General features: G+C 36.4%; 1 long non-coding RNA gene across 1 annotated transcript in view; it reads left to right on the forward strand.

Moving 5' to 3' along the window:
• Window positions 1-16,666, forward strand: part of LOC110356354 (uncharacterized) — a 149,570-nt gene that overhangs the window by 122,983 nt on the left and 9,921 nt on the right. The window lies entirely within an intron of this gene.

Here is a 16,666-nt window from a genome sequence, read left to right on the forward strand (position 1 = left end):
AATCCATATTGATGTGGGAAACTAAGGTAGCCAAATTTTTAAATATGATTGAACATGTGTAATGAAACATAGTACCATCATTCATCTTAATAGGCATGATTAAGAAAGTTTTTTACAGCCTACAAGTAATACAAGTGAATTAGTCATTTAATTGCAAAATATTTTAAAATCATGATGATAACTTAAAAATAACTTCTATGCCAAATTTTAATAAGGTAATGACAGCTTCATTAGCTTTAAAAATGTGCATAATTTACAGGAATGTTGTATTAGCATTGAACTGACATTTTCTATTTCATCCAGATTAAAATTGTGTAAATAGTCCATTTGAAATGCTCATATTGTAAATTAAAATTACCTATTCAGGAATTAATTCTCCACCTTCTCATGAGAGTTATCCCTATTCACACAAGAAGTCCCATTCACTAATGGCATTTCTCAGGCATAATCAAATAACAATGGTACAAGTATAAGAATTAGTAGTGAAAAGTACCAACTCCATCGTTCTTTGTTAAAATATTTGCTGATAATGGTTGTTTTCATGCAACTAGCTATTCCAACGTTCAGTGCTGTACAGCAGACAGAGGGAAATTCTTTGGTGATCTCTGTGTGTAATCAGTTTCTTCCCTGATAAATGACAGGAATTGAACAAAATGCTATACAGACAGCATGCAGGGGGATGGTGGTAGAGGAAGGACACAGTTATTTTTTCCTAGATAACATAATCTCTTTAAGCACATGCATCAGACCTTGTCCTGCCTTTCAGCCACCTTGGTTTTAACACATGTGCTCTTGGGAATTTGGTTAATTTTAAGGAAAATATCAGTGTAACTATTGAGACTTACTCTGCTCTTTCAGTAGTACCATGCAACACCACAGACAGGCGTATCTTCTCATACACAACCTTGCATATCAAGACAGAGTTTCTTTTTTTGGGTTCTTTGGAGACATCCCTTGATACTTTTCTTGGGGCTGTAGGACTATTTACAATATTTTTTGACATCTAAACCAGGTCAAATAATACGTCCAAGGCTCTGCGCTTGAATTGGGGTAACCCTCAATATCATTAGAGAATGGGTGATGAATTGGTTGAGGGCAGCCCTGCAGAGAAGGACTTGGTGATAGTGGTGGACAAAAAATAGGGCGTGAGACTGCAAAATACAGCACTTGCAGCCCAGAAAGCCAATTGTATCCTGAGTTGCATAAAAAGAAGTGTGGCCAGCAGGTTGATGGATATAATTCAGCCCCTCTGCTCTGTGAGATCCCACCTGGAGTAATGCATCCAGCTGTGGAGTCCTCAGTCCCGCAGTACAAGACATGGATCTATTAGAGTGGGTCCAGAGGAAGGCCGCAAAAATTATCAGAGGTCTTGAACACCTCTCCTATGAAGAAAGGCTGAGAGACTGGTGCTTATTTAGCCTAGGAGAAGAGAAGGCTCTGGAGAAACCTTATTGTGGCCTTTCAATATGCAAAGGGGTCTTATAAATAAGAAAGATGGAGAAAATCTTTTTACCAAGGCCTTTAGTCATAGGACAAGGGACAATGGTTTTAAACTGAAAGATCATTGTAGGTTTCATTTGGCTATAAGAAAGACATTTTTAATGATGAGGGTGGTGATACACTGGAACAGTTGGCATAGAGAAGTTGTGGATGCCCATTATTGGAAGTGTTCAAGGGCAGGTTGGTTGGGGCTTTGAACAATCAGATTTGGTGAAAGGTGTCCCTGCCTATGGCCAAGGTGTTGAACTACATGGTCTTTGAAGGACCCTTCTAACACAAACCATTCTGTGATTCTATGATTCTGTGTATTATCTTCTGACATTAATTGCTGTGATTAGACTTGTCAGCTCTGAAATAATTTTATAAAATATTTTTATCAGATTTTTTTTCCCTGCCCGTTTCAGCTCAAAGTACTAAAAAAGAACCGAACTCTTATTAAGAGTCAATTATGAGAAAATTTTCTCTAAGACAATGAACTGCCTGTGTAGGGCTTCTGGGTGAATATCCAGAGTTGGCTGACTGTAATGCTAATGCACTGCTCCTCCTCCTGTAGCAGAGTTGTTGGTAAAACATTCCTCGTGAAACCAGAGGATGTTGTCAGATATACCAGAGGCTGACTCCATAGGTGCTGAGCACCAGGATCACTCCCCTCAACTCCCCCAGGCAGTTTAAACATTATAATTTACCTAAGTACATTAGGGATTTCACCTTCCAATTTTATTCAGGTGTTATTATTATGAAATTGTCTTAAACACTTAATGGTTTTTACTTTTTTAATCTTTGCGGAGGAGAGGGAAATGTAGCAAACAGGTCTGTGCTCGTGTAAAGAAAATTAATTCAGTGATGAGGACAAAACATTATTAATAATACGAAACTGTTTTTTCAGTTTGCTTTCTGTTAATAACATCCTTTCTGAATGGTATATATTTGTGTGCACTTTTTGGGCCTCAACTTGGGACAACAGTGGAAACTCAGGAGTAGATGTTTGTCTGGAACATAAACTAAATGGCTGGCCAAAAGTTCATCTTTATAGTGTAAATGCTGTCATTATGTAAGTTCTGGAAAAATGTTGATCATCAATACCTGAGATAACTAAGCAATTGGCCAATTTAGTAATTTGCAACCTATTCCCATCACAAATTACTAAAAACATCTAGTTTATGTCCAGAATTCTATGTAGCAAGGTTTAGTCTTTTGATAAAGTCTGTCATGGGACTCAAGCCATGGACAGCAGAATCTGCACGGCACAGACTGAAAAATAGTGTTTCAACTGGTACAACAGTTAATTTCAGTACAACTTTTATTCCTAAATCACATGGTAACATTTTGATAAACTTATTTATGACCTAAATATGGATACAGAGCCCTAGCTTTTATCACGTATTTCTAGTGTTTTCTCATTTTTCTAGCTCTGCTTTTCTTCAGCTGTGGCTCTTTGAACCTCTCTTCATCATACTTAGTACTCTACTTGTGGCATTGTTTTTTATGACTCATTAAAAGATATATATATTTGAAATGAAAAAGTCTTCAGCATTGAAATATTATCATCCAGTAGTACTAATATATTGAAAGTATTCCTTGGGATTTACAAGAATCACTTATTAAAATATGTCAGCTACTCATCCTGTAATTTATAAACTGATAATCCTCATCAAGAAGAGAGATGGAAATGTTTCCTAAAGCAATATTGTTGCCTTTGTAACAGATCAGATTTATACATAATTCAAAAGAATATTTGAAGAACAAAGCCATATATCCTCTTAAAGGACTGTTTCTTCTCTGTAAGTCTGGATTGAAGACTATCTCCTATCCTACTATACTGATATCCAGAATACATTAAAATAGTTTGGGGTTTTTTGTTGTTTTTAAGAGCAGTCTGCTGACTAATCCTCTTTGCTCAGTCTTTGTAGTTGATAATGAAAAAAATGGTTTTGTTTTTATTATTTGGGGTTTGTTTGTTTGTTTGTTTGTTTGTTTGTTTGTTTTGTCAAAAAGAGGTCTTTCTTAGTACTCTCCTTTTGTTTGCAACAAGCTTTAAAATAAGTAAAGTATTGGCAGTCTTAAAGAATATACAGCAGCTGTTATGACCTTTGACTGCTGGATCTAGAAGCTCATATCAAGAGATTTTAAAATTAGTATCCAGAAATTAAAATAGTCAAGCATAATTGTGTAGCCTTCTTTGTGTATTCAGCTGCTTAAAGAACAGAATCTTACATTCACCGTAAAAAAATCCCACAAAACCAAGCAAACAAGCAAAAAAAGCAAACAAACAATAAACAAACAAAACCAACATTTGACTTGAGCTATTCCATTGAAGGGCAGTAACAACGTTAACTAATTGGAAGTTTGTTTATATTCACAGTCTATACGCGAAGTGTCTGAAAAACACCAGCACTTTTTCAACAACTGAAGTTAGAAGACTTTCAGAAAATTCTGAAGGCATTCTTTTAAAACACAGTTTTGACAATTATCTGTTCAAGAAGGAAAAGAAGGGTGGTTGTAATAAAATCAAAATGGCATTGTGGGTTTATCAAAGTCATAGCATAGAGCTTTGTAAGCAGGCCAAAACTTTTTATTAATACATGATTTTTTTAAGAAAACAGAATGAAATATCTCTGACAAGAGATGGAATCACTTTTGTCACCTACATTAATTTGCCCTTGTGCCTTGTAAATCATTTCACGCCACAAATCACTGATCACAGACTGAAGCAGAAAAGAACAATTGAGGCTGTGATTTAAATGGAATTAATTCTTAATTAAGTTGGCTTATTTTGGATTTTCATCTTTAGGGAGAATAAGCTGCTAAGCATTCACAATACTGTCATTTAGTTTTGATATTAAGAAAAGCCTTCATAAGAGACTAAGGCACTCTTCACATTAAGGAGATCAGAATGAAGTACCTGAATTTAAGACTAAGAACCAGAACTCGTATCAATACATAGGGGTCTGGTGTCTACTAAATGAGCTTGAGATTCTTCCAAGAAGTGAGATGAAATGGCAAATTCAGAATCCTGTGTTTGCAAAGGAAGCAAGTAGTTAATCCAGAAACCTTTGCATGATGATCTTCCCTCTAGTGTATTTCTCTGATACAGCTTCTGTCAGGAATTTCCAGTAAGAATAATACCATCCCTTCTTTGTCATCTAATTGTAGTATCTTAGGTGTGCCTATATATAAGAATACTGAATCTTATTTCTGAATATTTCTAGAACTCTATATACTGTTTTAAAAATTCTACTTCTGTATATCTTGTGGTCCTTCTCTTCTGTGTTGTTATTTATACTGTCCGGTGTTATTTGTTTGCAAACAGATATGTGTCTTCACATTACTTTAACATTGTTTGGAAACTACATTAGTCTAGCCAATTAGCATGACAGAAAACTTATTTATTTATAGGGAATGAATCATAATAATAGTAATTCTGTGTAAATTGCTGGATAACAGCAGCTCAATTTCAGTGGAAAGATTTTACAGTGTAATTAATTTCAAAGAACAATAGTTCTGACATGAATCTACCCTTTTATACGGCCAAACCTCTAGGGTTTCTGTGAAATGTTACAGTATATTGTGAAATCTCTCTTTACAACTTGAAAGCCACCAGAAATCGGAGCAAAAGTATATAATAAAAAGTTTGGCAGGTGTGTGCAAAGGTAGCAAACAATGTTTATTTGGGATTTGCAAATGTCACACATTTGGAATATTTGTGTTTGACTCACTCAGACTGAGCTAATGTGATTTTTCTTTAGTACTAATATTTTAATTAGATTTGAACAGAATTGTGCCAGTGAATATTTATTTAAGCACTACAAGGATTTACCGATCCTGAAGACTTATTGCTCTAATACATAATAACTAATACTTAGAAACAGTGATGGGGTAGAAGTTAAAATTATGGGTAATGATCTTGCTTATTTCTGGTTATTGGTGAATCATTCTGTGACTGCTGAACCTATTAAGGCTGTGTAATCAAAGTAGAATAGCAAGTCTTAGCTAAACAAAAAAAAAAAACAGGCTCTTACAGTAGTTGTAATACTCCCTCATTCCCATGAAGAACTAGAAAATGGTGAGGTGAATCCAAAAGACACCTTGGTTCATCCATCTGAATGATATTTCCAGCTGATTTATGTGTTTCACACTTCCGTATCTTGCCAAAGGTGACAAGAAACAATGTCATGCAGCATCTGCTGAGCGCCTGTGGATTTGGCGCATTTTGGATCAGTCTGCAAACTGAACTTCCAAACATAGAATAATTCCAAACAGTTTTTCTTTACATTTATTTCAGATTTGGAGATAATCACATTTGATTTGTAGATTCTCTTATGAGGTCTCTTAAAAAAACATGAGTGTCTGTTCCTACCACTGGAACATCATAAAATCTATCACTTTTTTATGAGTGCTGATAGAATAATTGGGATGCTTCCCTTCTCCAGTATATTTAAAAATTACTCACTGTTTCTACCTGGCAACTTGCTGTATTTTATTATTTTACATGATTAATTGCTTAAAATGTTTGCAGAAGTCAGGAAATGAAGCATTGTGCTCGTGATTTTATTGCAATGTTTGTGAAGTCATGTAATTAGATTAATTTCTGCTATTATGTTTTTAGCTCTTGCAGCCATGGAGAAAAGGGAGGAAATGTGATCCAGAAGACTGACAGGAATAGAAGGCACCAGGAAGACTCAAAATATACACACACCTCATGATTTTGACACAGTCTTATGAATTCTTTGGGTCTAACTTGTAATTTGTCAGTCTGAGGGTAAGCAATGTTGCTCAAGATACAAAAAACCAAGCCTGACACAGGAGGTGGTTTGATTCTTCAGGTGCGTTAGGGTTAGTGTTACCAAGTGTATTTCTCTAATGGAGTGCTAGTCTATTAAATGATTTATTAGGACTAACAGTTAAATTTCTGGAAAATAATCTCCATCCACGACTATTTTTTAAAGATTAGTTGGTCATGAGGCAGAAGAAAGAAAATGAGAAAATTAAGAAGAAAAAAAAAAAAAAAAGTAGAGAAGACCCTGCCCTTGAAAATAAGAAAATGAACTCTGTTATCTTTTTTAATTATTCTTTTTTACAGTATGTGCATGTTGTCCTCTTGACTGACAAAGTTTTTGTGTTTCCCTTGGAGTGTGTCTGTTCATTAGTGTCTCCAGACAGAGGTAGTTTAGCTTTTAATTAAAATGCAATTTTCAGGTTTTTTAGTGTGTTAATGAGACAGCAAAAATGAATTCATTGAAAGAGAAATAGATATCTGGGCCTTACAGCAGTGGAAGTTAGAGCCTCATTAGTAGCTAATTATGCAGAACACAGTATATAAATAGAGCTGTTATGGCATTAAAAAAAGCCTCAGTGCATTACCTAATGACATAAAATGTTTACAGTCTGTTCTGAGTATGGTATAATGTCTTACTGAAGTAATTAATGGCATATTTAACAGTGACACAACTAGAATCACAATTGCTTTGCAGGTACAAGTTGAGGACAAGGGAATGTAAAAGTCTTTGAGGAACAGATTATCTGTCAGCTGATAAATATGAGGGCACCAGAAGATGTAGAAGGAACACATGATTTATGTATAAGGTGGGATAATGTCTCTCTGACAAGGGCAGAGTACACTGGGCTTTATTTTCAGGTTTTCTAAAAGTGAGCAGTGAGATGCCACAAGTTCAAACTCACACTTGCAAAAAGGGCTGATTCCCTGAGAGGTCCAAGGCCTGTCATCTGATGACTAAGAAGGTGAGAATTATTTTTGAAATCTCGCTTTTTGATATAAAATGGCGAACAAGACAAATAACACACACAAGGTGAAGAAGAAATTTTTTTGTTTGACTATAAGGGCCAGGGTAACCAGATGGACATACTCAAAATAATACTTTAATAGCAAGTTAAATCGTGTTTTTAATAAACAGAAGCATATACATGATTTTCTTCCTCTGCCTAATAAGAACTGCAAATGCAGCTTGACAACTAATTACTATCAATAATAAACAGCATTATGTTTCCATAAGGTGATGCTTCATACTAAGAATAAAGCTGTAGTGGAATTAACTAACCATAGCTACTTAGATGCAGTATGGTGAAAAATGATCTTAGTACCACATCAAGAGTGGTAGAGGAACGACTAAAGGAGAGTATTACATTTGGGGAAACATACTGACTATGAAGTCTGTCTGGCACATCAGAGGTAATTTGAATATAAGTAGAAGAAAATATTGTGAAAAGCTAGAGAGGGTGACAAGGCAGATGAGGAGATGTTTATGCAAATAAGAAAGGCCTGTAAAATGATCTGAGCATTAGTCATGATGATTCCAATTACTGTTGTATTGACTAGGAACCACAGAGCCACAGAATCAATTACATGTTTAAAAATACAAAAAAGCTATTTCCTTGCTCAATTTGTTCAGCAGTCAACAAGTTTAGAGTTTGTTCTGGGAAATTATTTTGATATGATGACCAAGTTAGAAGCTGATTAACGTTTAGCTGGGGGTAGGTGAATTAAAATGATTTTGCTATGAATTCTATGTTTTGTTTTAGGAGTGATGCTTGGTGAAATGACTTAGAATTGTAGAAAACATGGGTTTTTTTCTCTGTTTCCATGTTAGCACAGCTGCATACCTTAATGACATCATCAGCTCTAGTGAGAGGAAGAGTTAAAGTCTTTCATGTTTGTGTTATGACAGGTAGGAAAGGAAACTACTTATTAATTGTGGTGGGCTTTTCAGTTCATTAGTGAAAATAATTTTGTATTAATAAAGAGGTCTAGACTGGCCAGAGCTGAAGACCTGAGAAATCCATTACACACATAATGGGTACAGTCAAATAAATGTCAGTGACAGAATTGTCAAGAACCCTCCAATTTGTCTGATTCCTAACTGCAAAGACGTTTCTGTGTGTATATGTGTGCATGTGCGTTCATAATTTTTGCTGCTGAGTCCTAACTTTTATTACTGTGGTCAGTGTGAATGCCAAATTCCAGTTGTGATGAGGCTCTTTCTAAATAACAAATAGAGTCAGTATGAATTTGCTGAAGAATCTTGACTCATAATCAGTCATATGACACACAAGGATGGTCAATTACTGACAACACAACTGGCCATAAAAATCTGTAGCACACTTCCATAATAGGTTTTCTGTGCTGGGCACACTAAAAGGTGTACTTTGCAAAACATTGGTGTTTTGCTAAAGGACTTATCTCTTACAACATGGCTATGCAGGGACGTTATTTGGGCTAACTGTGGGCTAACACTTTTGAGCCTGCCTGTGGTCACACTATTGCCTCCAGTACAATAGCACAGTCTGTCTTGATAGATAAATAAACTGCTTTTCAGGTACTGTGGAGAAAGGGAATGGCTGTAGCATGGTGAACACCTCATGCACTGCAAGTCTATAATTTTAGTCCACCTTGAAGTAACTGCTTAGTATGGCAGCTAATATATTATGTATTTGCTTGACAGAAGCTATCCAGTTACCTTTATGTTAATATCTGGATGTACCATTTTTGGCTGAGCAAACAGTGAGTAGTGGTTGATTCAGGTTCCTTGTAAAATCCACAGATTTGTTGTGTTAAAAATTTGAAATTTCTACATGGATATTCTTCAGTAAAAAACTGTAAACCTTCTTCCCAGCTCAGCTCAGTCACCAGCATGCAGCAATCCACAGTTTGGCTAGTGACTATGAAATTCATTATTTTATTACTATTTTCAGCTAAGCATTTTCAAATACTTTGTGTTAAGCAGTGCTACATTATTATCCCTGTCTCTCCTTAGTACAGGAGAAAGGCAGCAAGGCCGATGCTGAGGAAACTTTCCTGTTCTGTTTGCCTATCTCAGAAAGACAAGTATACATGGCAGGTCATCCATCCTGAATCCAGCTTTTTGTTTAACACCTACCATCATCTTCAGGCTGCTCTGTAAGTCTCTTTGGCAGATGCCGTGCACCAGACAGGCAGACCCTGCACAGTCTGCTGCTCATGGTGGCAGCATCTAAGCTGCTTAGGCTCTGGTCCATGGCCATCTCCCATCTTCTGTCTCTATGACATGCTACATTCTTATCCATCCTCGGCTATTCAGACCTGGCCAAAATGCAGTATTTGTGTATTGCAAGGTGGTAGTGTTGCTGTTTGCTTGAATCAAGCAGAGCTGAAATTTGCATAAATTACTTTTGCAAACCTGAGATGAGGATGGGGAAGGAATTCAGATACAGCCATTGCTGAAGAGAGGGAAAACGTTGCCCAGATATCCTGGCTTTGATGACTCTCTTTAAACTATGGTTACAGGAAGCAAGGGCCCATGTCTAGGGAGAGATCCTACATGAACATTTTTCTGGATTTTTCAAAAGGTTTATATTTCAGATTAATAATCAGGAGGGCAAGCAGGTGACTCAGAAACTTCCCAGATGGAAGAATATTTCTTACAGCGTTGCAGATGGTTTTTATTTTTTAGAACTGTGGGAACATATTTGTACTGCATAAATGTGATTTCAAAGATGTTATTAGAAAATGAGCTATTAAATTAGAGGAATGGCAAATGCAGAGGTATTTAAGAAATGGGTAAGGGCTTTGTATTATTTTTAGGTTACTAGCTGGTTACATAGCACAACATACAGGAAGGAAGAATTAACTTGTCCTGTCTGTTTTGTGGAGAAAGGAGATGAGGGATGGAACATTTAATGTTCTTAAAATAAATACAAAATAAAAGTGTGCCCAGTGGAGAATTTCTCAAGAAAGAATAGAGAACCCTGTATGGACAAATCCAGTGAAATTAAAGTAACTAAAACTAGTAAAAACAAGAGGCTCAGGGTTCCCTCGGTTACTAGAATATCTATAATCCTTATCAAAATCTGTGCACAGAACTTCTTAGATAATCAAATACAACTTCAAAGCTAACTAACACAAGCCTTCACTTAGATCTCATCAGAGAGACATGTGATGAAAACAGATGTTCTTTGGATAAATTAATCCTTAGCATGTTAATTCGTTCACTCTCTTTTTACTTTTTTTTTTCCTTTTTTTTAATCTTGTGTGTTATTTCTTTTATGTCACAAATTTTCCCAACTGTATCAACTGTGTTCACCTTTTACTTTTTGTTTGGTTGTTCTTTTTTTTTAACCTGCACCTGGCAATTAGCTTTTAATAGATCACAAGTACATGGTCCATGAACTGGGAATATTCATAGTAATGAATATTTCCAGTAGTTTAATTGGAGAGATATTGATGGGAAATCACATGGTTTGGTACAGACTGACCCTATCAGAGAAGATGTGCAGAAGAAAAATATTCAGCAAGTGCGAAACGCTGAAGTAACATCCTCCACATGATGGCAGTACAGACTCTGTATGTTGGGCATGTCCAGGAAATACTATGTTCTCCCAGGGTGTTAGGAAATTGGTGCCTCTAGTATGTTAGAGGAGCCAGTCTCATTAAAAACAGACTTCACTCACCATCTGGTATGCATGTTTCTGTGTCCTCCTTTCTCAACGAGGTGATGCTTCTAAGAGTGTATCTTTCTAGTTTGTTTGTACCTGAGACCCTTTCTCTCCTTCCTTCTCTTTAACTTACCAGACAGTTTTAACCAAGTTAAGAGAAGATAGCTATCCCATGCATTTCATGAAAATCAGTGACTGTGGGGTGGAGGGAGAGCCAGAATAACACTCTCACTGAAGGAAGTACAGTACAATTCAAAGCTGGTCTATTTCAAAGGACACTCACCAGCCCCACAGCTGTTGCCATTAGCCAGAGCTTTTCTGCTGCCCGTAGTCCCTCAAAACAGTAAAGGATGTGGAATGCAGCTGAAGGTAAATGGAAATGGGAAGGAACCATGAAGGTTTATCCCTCACTATAGGGAGATGCAGGGAGCTTATGGAGAAGGAAGATTAGGGAATACTTCAGTGGAAGAAAAACCTCACAGGGTTAACAGAGTAGGTAAAGCTTGTGCTATCGTGGAATATAACACACTGGCTTCATTATCTGATTAGCTGTGCTACAGCAAGTGTTAGACTAAATGAGAGCTTTTTGCTCTTAAAATTTGTGTGTTCTCATCTGCACCAAACACTATTAATCTAAAATCCATTTTCTGTTTTGTTGTATGTATGGCAAACTCTACATTAGTGTATGTATGGCTGTGCTATATCACAGGGAGCTGGAGGACCAGAGCTACATAAGTAAGAAGGAACAATCTCCACATCTGTTTGGTATTTCTTGCCTTTGTTCATTAGAGCTTCAGGCTGCCTGGACATGACATAGGATGTCAGGATTAGAATAGGCTGTAAAACTTCACTGAATCATATAAGCCAGGAACTTGCACTATTTTGTTGAAAACATTCAGTTTTCTTAACTTCTTTGCTAACTTCTAATTAACATTTTTGAAACCTGTCTACTTTCTTGTTTACTCACCCACACAATCTCTGGCGCTTCTCTGAACCAAAACCCTTTGAACTTGAGAGCCAGAGGTACGATCCTGAGTGATGCCTAAAGAGCTGAAGTCCTTCTCATTTATGTCCCACAAGGTAGTGTGTGCAGTTTGTGTAGGGTGTAGCTTTAGGATTGGTCTACCACCAAAATACAGCTATTTCCAGATGGCAATAGCTTCCAAATGTCTGTAGGAGACCCAGGGCTCTCAGGCTCCGCAAGTCTCCAGCTGAGGCCATTGATCCTGGCAGCCCAGGCTCTGTGACCACCTTCCGACTACTGGACAAAACCAGGAAGATCCTTTCCAGTCCCATCACTAAACATTATTTTTTTAAACAGAATTTTGATAGTTTCAGTGTCTTAATTTGATGATAGTAGCAATAAAATATATATATATATATATATATATATATATGAATTAGCAATAAAACATGCCATTCAATAATTTATGGCAATTAAACACATAGAAAATACATCTACTTGTGTTTCAGTGCAAGGGCTTCCACAGTCCAGTATTCAACCTGAAACAGGGTTTCCATCAGCTGTGTAGCATTATGACATAAAAAGTCAGGAGAAGAAAGTGATGACATATGTTCTTTTCTTTGTGTTTTTTTTTTTTTTCCCTCACCAGTTAAGAGAAGAATGATTCCTAATTACAAAGGGGATGAGAAGAACATTTCATTACTATTTTTTCCTGGCCCTAGCTTGCACTGCAAAATACGACAATAATTCTGAATCCATTAGACTTGTATTACTAAATATGTAGAGTCAAACCATTTTACAGCTCTTTAAATTTGATACTTTAGAAACACTTTTATATCAATTTCTGCAGAGGTTTTGGTATTCTGCTTTCATTATAAAATAAATAATCTGCATAATATTGTGGTTATTAATATAAATTACTTCATGTATCAGATCAATGATGGAATCAGCTAGTGGAAAAAAGCTTTGGTAGATTAATCTTGATTATAAAATGTATGGATCGGATTAGTTTGAGAGATTGTAATGTAGTGGGACAAATCTCGTTTTTATTTTTATGGCTTCTTTTTAATTGAAAATCCTACCTAAGTTGTAATTTAAAGACTGTTCTTTTATATTTCTTTATTAATTCATATATTTATTAAGAAAAATATGCTTCTGTTATATAGCTATGAAAAATATTGAATTAATTCTAGATGAATCTTTAGTAAAGATGAAAAAATTAGGATTCTGGAAGCATGGCAGGCAGTTTAGTTTGGTGTATTGCTTTTAAATCATAAATTTATTAAACTGATGAAGGAACCAGACTGGATATTCTTGCAAAAACAGATACAGGCAATGATCTTTCTTCAGCAGCATGCCTGGAATATCTCCTAGTTATTTATTTTTTAGTATCACATCTAAATAATTCAAAAAAGAATCATATAAATTAGATGGACAAGAAGTGTTAACTTGTATAAACTACCTCAGTATTCTTAGTATTAGCATTATTACTATGTTTTTATTTACTCTTCATATAGGAAACTTTCAGCTTGGTAAAAAATGAGCATTTCTGTTACTTTGAAGTAGACTTTTTAAAGAAGCTTTAATAAAGCTTTATAAAACACTATTTCACACCTTGTTGCATAACTGTTACACCATGAACACAATAGCATATGCTTCTGCAAATAAACCTTTACAGGAAAGGTTTACTCATATGCCCTGTTTTGTTGTACATAAAGATGTGTACATAGAATTAAAATAACACTTCTGGGATGCTCCTCATAGAAGAAAGCATGTTTCATTAGGATTATTTCATACAGCATTTTCATATTGATAGGCAGTCCTTCAACCACCAAATTCATTAAGTCAAATTAGAAGCTTCATTTTCCGTTTGGAATTTTCAGGAAAGTTTTATCATACAAGTAAGGTAACATAAAAACATATGAAATATCTAATATTTAGTTGTTTATATTTCTCTCTCCTAAAGAGTCCACTAACATTTGATTAGAGTGATGTCTTATCCATTGTATAGTGGAATAACAAAAAGAAGCTGTTGGGAAACCTCCATATATGTGAAAAATTGTCTAAAAGTGATGATATAAAACTATTTTTTCTTTCCTGTTTTCTCTCTTGCCTCAGAGACTTTGTGCTTTTCTCTTGGCCTCCTTTTAATTTCACTGATATGATACCTAAATCCGGTTGTGAGTCATGTGGAACAACAGGCCATAATATTAAGAACTTCTAGAGACTTTCTTCTGAATTGGAGATAATATTTTAGAATATGAAAACATGAAGTACGAGTTAGCTTAATGGGTTTGCAAAAATTGGTTGATGTCTTAATCGTGATAAAGAGAGGGAGACCAGGCAAAAGCACCACTTGGAGAGCTGTGTGCCAGCTCTGTGCCAAACAGCCAGTTTTTTTTGCGCAATGCCATTGCAATGCTGCTTTTTTTAGGTAGGTATTGTATTCGGATCATGGGGTGAATGTAGAAAGATCAGCTGTTTCTCACAGAGGTGAACTACAACCATTTCCTTTTAGCGACGCTGCAGCTCCCCTCCCTGCTGAGTTCACGAGAAACGCTGTGGATCAGGCTGGTTTGGAAACATCTGGCCTCTGCCCGACAAAGAAAAGGCTTTCAAAGCTCAGCTGGTTAAATGTAATGTTCTACAGTGCAAATAAGCGTGGCAAAATCTGCCAGAAACTAGGGTAGCTCTGCTGGCTGGGTAGATGATTCCTGCCCCCCATGCCATTGGGGGAGGCTGGGAGCAGAGAACTGGCCTCCCCAGCTCTGCCCAAGCCAGACCAATAGCCATTCCCTCTGTGTATGAAATACATGAGAAATGCATTTAATCCAGTTTAGGACAGCTATCTATGTCCAACATGGCAGAAGGAAATAAAAATATCTCTAGTGCCTGTTAGTCAAAGTACTGCAGAATGCCAGGAAAAGACAATGGCATTTCCTTCCCACCCCAGCAAACAATGAATTAGCGTCTTGGCACGTAGAAATTGAGATTGCTTGCTACCGTCTCGCTTACCCACTGGAGTACTAGCTGGTATTTTCATTCTCTAAATGTCTGCTGCTTTTGGAAGTGTTGCTAAGCATTGCTATAATTGCCTGCAGACACGAAACACTGTGGAAGATAAACATTCTGTTCCATTTGCATTACTTCATGTAGTTCACCTTTTGAAATGTCCGTATCTTCTTCCGGGAGGTTTGTCCTGTTCCAGTCTCTTGCAGGTCTGTCCTAATAAATTTATTTCCCATCTCTGTATTTTCTTTATTTTGGCAGCAATGTGCCCATAGCCTGTTGTAGCATAACTGAAGTAGAAAAAGCTCAGAGAGACATGGAAAATAGAATTACGTTCCTGAAATGGTGGGCAAAACTGAATTCAGTTATCATCATGAGCAGCCACAATTAATTTATAATATCTTTTGTTATTGATACAAAAATACCATGCTCTTATCTTATGACCAGGCTAAGCAAGTGATCTTTAGCCATTGAGAATTCAATTTGTTTTAATGACTATTGTATGTGCATGAAAAGTTTTCCCTACTTTTTTCTTCCATTATGAATTCATTTGGTGCAACTACCATTATATGAAATCTATTAGAGTCTTTTCCAGGTGGATTTCTTTATTATTATTATTATTATTATTATTATTATTATTATTATTATTATTATTATTATTATTAAAATATTTTTTCTGAGATCTTACTGAGCCCTGAAGTAATGTCTCTAGGGCACTGAGTCATTACTGAGAATGTCTTTCAAATTATTCATAAATAGATCTAACAATCTTCATCACTGTACTAAATCCCATGAAGAACCACAACCTTATTTTCAACAGATCTTAAATTTGTATGTTCCCCCCACCTCTTTTTTTTGGGGAAGGGGCTTATTTTATTGTTAGATCTGTGAAAATATTTCTCTCCATTCATGGGGGTTTGGTGACAACAGCAAAGCTATGACAATTGCATCTCTCATCTGCATTCAGAGCTCTGTTTCTATATGGATCCAACTAAGTCACTTCAGACAAATGAACAATTTTATTGTATTTGTGCTAATAAAGGAGGTGCCAGGGCACCTTCCCTATGAGGACAGGCTGAGGGAGTTGTGGTTTTTAGACTGGAGAAGGCTCTGGGGAGACCTTATTGAAGTCTTCCAGGAGGCTTACAGGAAAGATGGGGAGGGAAGTGCAGTGATAGAACAAGGGATAATAGCTTTAAAACAAAAGAGGGTAGATCTAGATTAGATATTGGGAAGAAATTCTTCACCATGAGGGTGGTGATGCATAGGAACAGGCTGCCCAGAGTAGTTCTGGATGCCCCATCCCTGGAAGTGGTCAAGGCTAGGTTGGACAGGGCTTTGAGCAACTTGGTCTAGCAGAAGGTGGCTCTGCCCATGGCAGGGGGGTTGGAATTAGATGGTCTTTAAAGTCACTTCTAACCCAGGCCATTCTATGATTTTTTAGATGCTTGACTTTGACAGTAATGCAGAGCTGAATTGCTCCTTTGAGGTGAAGGTCATCACGCAGAAGTCAGACAAGTCACAACTTCCTGCACTCAGGAAGCTAGTACCAAGTATAAACGTAGTCAATTTTCTGCACTTTCTGGCTAGAATACAGTTAGGATTGCCAGCATCCTTTTAATCTCTGCTATACCTGGGTGAAATGCACCAAAAATATAGTATAGTGGGAGATTAATACAAAAACAATTGTCTATTTTGTAATCACAGTTAGACATGAGTAAATTCCATTAACTCAGTGGAGAGTTCTTTTGCCTCAGTTGAGTGTAT

Source organism: Columba livia, chromosome 4 (assembly GCF_036013475.1).
Source record: "Columba livia isolate bColLiv1 breed racing homer chromosome 4, bColLiv1.pat.W.v2, whole genome shotgun sequence".
Classification (NCBI taxonomy): Eukaryota; Metazoa; Chordata; class Aves; order Columbiformes; family Columbidae; genus Columba; species Columba livia.